Here is a 7,742-nt window from a genome sequence, read left to right as displayed (position 1 = left end):
CCCTCCATAAAATCGTCTAAGTTTACGTTTAATATAAGTACCAAAACAATTTCTCACATTTTCTTATCATCAGGTCAAGTTCAAAATGTGTGCCAATGTCATTATCCGCTCCATTACTCCTGAATAATTCGCTCCATTACTCCTGAATAATTCGTGTTGAATCAATGTTGGACACTGCTTCAAATGATGGAATCACTAAGAGCGCGGGGACAATATCAACACAACTTATTTGCCCTGGCAACATCAACACCCATTCAGATTTCCTTTCTCATTTTTGCAGGACATGTCTGTCAATATATGGCCTACCTACTGGAAATTTAAAAAAATGAATACGTGTGTTTGAACGGTTTCGAACGTGGTCTTTAGTGTTCTCCCTCAGCAGGTAGAATGAGAGTCATTACTGTAGCTGAGTACGATTAATGTAAAATAGATTAATAGGCAGTGAAAAGAGTTTTCGGAGTGCATGGGCGGTTCCAGGAATTAACGTAAGAGGTAGTGTAACTTTAAGACATTCATCCCTCCTTCAAAACAAATTTATTAAATAGTTTTAAATGTTCGAAGTGGGTTTTGACGTTTTCCCACCAGATTTGTTTTTACTTTCTTGTCAAAAATTGGTCAATTTGAAATATCCTTAGTGAGAAACAGCGGGCATAATATTTTTGCAAACGGACGTCAATTCATGGCCGGAAAATATTTATTTAAGACTCAGAAGCTTTAATACGTTAAATTAGGGGCAATATTTAACCTGACAAACTCATATTTACATAGCCAGGCGGTTCGGCATTTGCATTAAGGCATTTCTACGAATCAATTGATTTTGTTTAATAGACCTTCAAGACTAGACTCGTTCTATTTGTCGGTGCAGACGTCATACCACTATAACACCAACGCAGTCATTCCGATAGTGGCTTATCCACTATTTAAAAAAATATTCGTATCAATTGGAATAGGTTTAGTAGGCGTTAGGTATTAAAATATCAAAAACGCCCACGCGCTCGTCCCATTGAATGCAATATATCAAACATATATATACTGGGCTATAGGCATACTATTCAAATTTGTCAAAACTAAAGTTATTGCATAATTATCATTCACTTGCTATTCATCACTGAAAGATTATGGAAGCGTCCAGGTGCCAAAGTGAATAAATATTTTCCAGTATACTATCTCCTAATTAGGAGATACTAACTCATAATTATGACTAAGCTAATTGTTATAAAGTTGTAAACAATGGAAGAAGTATGGAAGCGTCCAGGTGCCAAAATAAAAACACACTGTCACGTTGAGGGTGTTAAACACTCTTGCATAGTGAGGGAGTTAAATACACTGGCACGGTGAGTTTGGTTAAACACACTGGCACGGTGAGTTTGTTTAACAATACACTGGCACGGTGAGTTTGATTAAACACACTGGCACGGTGAGTTTGGTTAAACACACTGGCACGGTGAGTTTGGTTAAACACACTAGCACAGTAAGGGGGTAAACACGCTTGCACAATAAGGGGGTTACACACACTGGCACGGTGAGGGGGTAAACACACTTTCACGGTGAGGGGGATAAGCACACTAGCACAGTGAGGGGGTTAAACACACTAGTATATTGAGGGGGTAAACACATTAGCATCACTTAGGAGATAGTATATTAGAAAATATTTTTCACGTTGGCAACTGCACGCTTCCATAATATATAGTTTGAATCATGAACAAAAATTCTATACTGCTAGAAGCGGTGTCTTATGAAAACTGTCTCATTAAAACATGACCAAACCGTTGTTCTGATTAATTCATTCAATTTATCGAAATCCGCTCTAAGACAATTAGTTTTGTAAAGATGCAGTTTGTCGTGTTAATTAACGATAAAACATCTCGAAATTTGTGATTATTTTTGTTTAATTGATCTTCATTAATGTCTTTAACTATGATCATTTTATCTTTATATTCTAATGCCTTTTCTAAACAGACATTGAGTTTGTCCCAGAAATCTATTGTATAACGAGGTGACCTATAGATAGTGCAAAGTAAGTAGCAAATGTTCAGGTCATTAATCTCAATCCATAGAGATTCCGGTAATAATCTCTCTAAATCAAGTAATCTTCTTAGGGCGCAAGTGCGGTGCAACATAAAACAGGAAGCCACTAGAATGGTTGGTAAAGTCTTTTCTTAACATTTAGGTATAACCTTCTATTTTTAAAAAATCGTCTGAGATATATTATCTAACTTTGTCTCTGTAAAGCATAAAACATCGTGATCTAAAAAATTGTCCTTAATATATTCTAATTTATTTCTAATGCCTCTAATATTTTGGTGAAAAATGGAAACACACCCATCTTTATCTTTTTGTGGACCAGGATTAGTTTCAATATCACCCGAACGAACAAGTAGTATACGACTCTTTAATAAATACATCAGATCGAGAGGCGTGAATAAATCCGTTAGTAATACTGATCTATTATGAGGGTGTGAATTCAATGAACTGTGATATTGATCAATGATCAGTATTGTTGCGAGTTTCAAAAGTACATTTCTTCCATGGGCCAATTCGTACTTGACTATGTAGTGTAAGGACATTTCAAGTAACAGTATCATAGAAAATGGATTAAATAAAATAGTAGATTTGAAAGACTTTTGCTGCCTACAGATATAATATAACCCCACTGCTGCCCGCCACGCCATTAGCTCATTACCTATTAGGCAACACAATAATCAACAAAAGTGTGACGAACGGTAATGGGGTATACATGTAAAGTGGATCAAGCGACAAACAGATTAAAACATAGAGAGAACGAAGAAAAATATGACAATGAAAAAGGAGTGTAAACATAAATTATACACTTCAACAAGAGCTATCAAGAATAGCAAACAAACAAAAACGAAACAAATAGCAAGAAATAACATGATAAACCCGATAAACAGACAAAAGGTTGTGGGTTCAAACTGTGTTATACAATTATTAAATGGCATAAACAAATATGAAAAAGTGTTATGTTTAAACATATTATAGAAATTTGGTTTTACGACAGAGAAATGAGATCTTATGGCAAAAACGTGCGTGCTGTATGCCGAGTGAAAAATACTGTCGGGGTAGAGTTGAGGCTTAACATATCGATTAGATTTAAGCTTAAATAACAATAAATGTTTTCTACTAAAGTATTTGCATGTTAATGCATCAGACCAAATTACTGCAAAGTAAAGCCTGTGACGCCCAGAATAACTCAAATTCAGTAATTTAAAAATATTGACATATGAAGGTTGGCAAAACAGTGCCCGTTTATCCCTATTGTAATCGCACCCCGACAGTATTGTAGCTAGATAATAATATGACTCACTAGCTTTGAGTGACTGTTAAAAATAATTTGACAGATTCGACTCGTTATAAGGTATACACACATTTCAGAAAAAGGCATGTATTAAAAAGCACAAAACTGTTTTAACTGTTAAAGAAGTTGAATATATTGCAGTGGATGTTAAAAGGAATTACTTGGTGACAGAAAAAACGAGTTATTTATTTCATTTTGTAAATAAACAAACTAAAACGAGTGTTAAAATAAAGTGATTGGAGTAATTTAGATCTGCATATCCATTTAGAAATTCAAATGATTTTCAGATCGGATTATATATCGCAAGGTTAATAAAATTGCACACAGGCTCTGGATAATCTCAGGTAAGAGTTTAACTTAATTGAACGCTTTATATTAGGTTACCGAGAAAATGTAAGTCCAAACATATAGTTGCAAAAAATAATGCACTAAATATAAACATCAGACATCTATTTTGATCATGATGTTGGGATTAGTTTGAAGGGACTATTCCATCTCTCACGGACTGGATTGCCTCCATGTCACGAATATGTTCTTTAAGCTGGTCATTGTGGATGGACATGAGACCCCAAACTTTACCACCAATAACCCAAGTGTTAATGAGTATATTCTCCCGTTTAAGTTTGCGGGCCTCGTATGATAGATGCTCGCGGAGTTTTGTAAGTGATTCCTGGATGAATATTCGAGCACCGAATGACTTTCTTGCATTAAAGACACGGTTACGGGCCTTTGAGTTGGTGAATTTAATTATCACTCTTCTACATTTCGTAGATCCTGCGGGAAACTTGCCACGTCTATGCGCTTTGTCTATGTCCGATGGGCTGATGTATAATTTCAACTTTTGAGCGTGGTTAATAATTTTCTGTTCGACATTCTCAGAGTTATCGCCTGTATCACCTGAGATTCCTGATATATCCAGCATCATTCGCCGACCATACTGCTCAAGTTCGTCATTGGCATCGTTGGCCGCCTTTATACTGGCTTTTAGCTCGCTATTTTCCTTTCGGAGAGCTAAGACTTCGTCGTGAATCTTTTTGAATTTATCTTTGATTATAGACTCAAACTGCCCCTTTAACTCACTTACTGGTTCTACCTTCAATGACTGTGCCATCTTGGCCGCAATGGCTTCGAGATCTTGTTTTGAACACATGTCCGGAGCCGAATCAGTGACCGAACCAGCACTAAAAAAGCTAGTGTCGCTCATAGGCTCCGAGTCTGAGGCGTTGTTTGACCTGTAGCGTTTGTAGAATTTACTATGCAGGAGTTTCTGGTTTGAAGATGACCGATGACGTTTTCTTCCGGATAATTGGCCCTCGTGCTCAAAATGTCCCTTCAACTACGTCTCGGGCCATTATGAGTCACTCGGGCCAATTATCGCTCAACGGTCCGGCTACGCCGTGTACAAATCTCTAAATTATCCAAAAATGCATAGAGGATTTTGCAGTATTTAAATTATTGTGCCTGCATTTTAAAACTAAGCATGCAGTGATGAAGTTCTGCATTTAACCTAATGTAATATGCATTACAAATTGTATTTGAAATATGTCTTTGCTTAAATAAACACCAATCAATCAATTGAAGGCTCAAGCCGTAACAAACATTGATGATATGATACACAACATTTTTGAATTAGTGGTTGTGAGTTGGTTGTTTATTCCTCATTCCATTCAAGAATTAAGAGATTAACACTTTCTAACTTTTTCTATTATAAAGACTAATTATCTAATACAAAAAGTATGCAAATAGAAAGAAATCGAATACGAAATAACGAAGTTCGTAAGTCCATCTTCTTCAAATACCTATATTAAATACGTTCATCTTTCTCTATTTTCTTTGCTCCGCATGGTATTACATGTATCAGGACAATGGAGTTAAACTAATTAGTATCAACGGAGCACTATTCGGAAAAGCGGAATAAAAAAACTAAAACCAACAAGTATGTTGAAAAAGGAAAACAGATTACTATTATAAGGAATATGGAACTGATTCCTTATTCAAAACGATTAACAGCACATCACATCACTTTTATCCATTGTATTTATTAAAGGTTTCCCTTTTACTCAAGGAATAACTTAAACTAACGCCAAACAATGAAAATAAAACAAGAACGGTAACTTATTTTTTATTCAAATTTCTGTGAACACAAATCTCATGATATTATGTAGTTATTTCAGGCTTTCATACACATACTGAGAGATATGTATCAGGTCTACTCTTACAAATATTGAACCTCAAAATAGACAGCAATGTTTACATCTAGTAGCATTAAACACTATTTTATAGTTATTTAATAAACTGTTATTTAGTATGGTTGTTATAAAATGCAGTTAATCATACAAAGCAGAGTCGCTGCATGATAACACCAAAAGCGTTTTACAAATATGAGTTGTATGCGTTTCGTATTTAAATGCCTGTAAGACAGTCGTTTTAAAGCTTTATTCCATAAAAGAATATCCACATAAATAATTGGAACTTATCTTAAAGGTGAAACCTTTTAAACAATCTTACTGAAAACAAAAATTAAGGAAAACTTATTCTTTCAAGACGTGTCCGTGTTTTAATCTGGGATAATACATATACCATGTATAATCCGCTTCATTACAGCGCAACGTTTTGCATAAGGTATAGCAGTTTAATTCTTGACAAATATTTGACCTCAAAATGAAAAAAGAAATACATTTTGAAGCGTTCTAACGTTTGGTTATTGATAATGAATAAGGAACAGACAATACGTTTTCTACTTTTAAACTGTTTGACGTGCACTAATGCAACTTTCTTTGTGATTTACGTTCAGACATAGAATAGAACAAGTTTCAAAACTAATCAACAATGCATGATAAACAATGTGATATCGTCAACTCCACGCTTATTACAAGTATACACCTGATAAGCATAATAATCAACACACACGCACGCACGCACGCACGCACGCAAACACAAACACGAACGAACACAAACATACATAACCTTTAAAACTAAATGACACAAACGATACAAATGACCCACGCACACAAACATACAAAAACTTAATGACACATACGATACAAATGATTGTCAAATACGATTAACAATCTCACCCGAAAGACAAGTCGTAATTTTAGTTCTTGCAAAAAGGAGAATATCGCACTCGAAAGCATTTGACTCGTGGTCAGACATACGAACTAAACCGCTGCGTTATTTAGGTTGCATTTAGGTAAACTGGTGAATATGTGACGGTAAAGAAACTCAACCGCGAAAGCACTAGGAGAAAATGCCTGCTGGATGAATTGGAAACTAGGCAGGGACATCTACCTGATCTATTTGAATGGCCCAAGCTCTTTTGCATCCAGTTAACGTAGGACAGTTGATAGAAGAAAACAGGGGACAGTCGTTTTTAAAACTGAAATCAGTTACTACATTAGATTATTATAAAGTGTTACTGCGTGTTTTACTATTAACATAAGATTTGGGATGTGTACCTGAGTCATACTCATTTTAGCAAAGATTTTAGAGTCGCCATAATTGTTTCATTTTGGATATCTTAAAGAACATGGCATATCGCTGCTTTGATGTTGTTTTTTCGTCTTTTTGCAGAGCAGATGAATAATTAGCAATACATAAATGGGAACGCTATATTGGTTTAGTCAACGCTAATGTTTGTGTTTCTGGGCTTGTAACTGTTTCATATATTTCTCGAAAACGTGTGTGAACGAGAATTCATACATAGACGCACGTAAAAAGTAAAACACATGCAGTTATACGTGTAATTATATCTACACGAGAACACATACATACACGCAAGTAAAAAGAATTACACATGCAGCTATACATATTCTTATATCCGCACGAGAAATCACACATACACGCACGTAAAAAGAAATACACATGCAGATATACATATTTTAATATCCACACGAGATCACACACATACATGGGTGTGACTATTCATTCCAACACGAACACACATAAAAAGGACAGTTTAGAGAGAGAAAAAAATATTACATTGTTTTGGCTGTAGTATTGACAAACACTAGAAGGGACGTTTCGTCCGACAAGTCACGTGACCGGTGAGAAGTGGAGTTTCCGAACTGAGGAGGTTCGAAAAGAACCGTTGCCTTTCGGACCACATGTTAAGTTTTTCTGGCTATCACGTGTATGGCATTTAGTCATTCTTTTATTGCTATTAAATTCTCTTTGGTTGTCATTTTGTGAGTTTTTTTAGAGAACCGGCCGATTAACTTTTTCTGAATGACGTGGACATTCCTCGATTTCATTGATATTTTAGCAGTCTCTCTTTATATTTGGTGGTAAATCGTTGTAATTTGCCAAATATCACCCGTCTGTCTTCATGTTTGGTGTTAAAATACCGTTGAAATTTGCAAAATCTTAGACATTGAGGATAACAGTTAGTGGGCATTGTCTGAAACTGTCAATTGTCCGGTCAAGA

This window comes from Mya arenaria, chromosome 14, assembly GCF_026914265.1.
Source record: "Mya arenaria isolate MELC-2E11 chromosome 14, ASM2691426v1".
In the NCBI taxonomy this organism is placed as follows: domain Eukaryota; kingdom Metazoa; phylum Mollusca; class Bivalvia; order Myida; family Myidae; genus Mya; species Mya arenaria.
The sequence above is the reverse complement of the archived record's forward strand: the minus strand, read 5'-3'. Positions refer to the sequence as shown.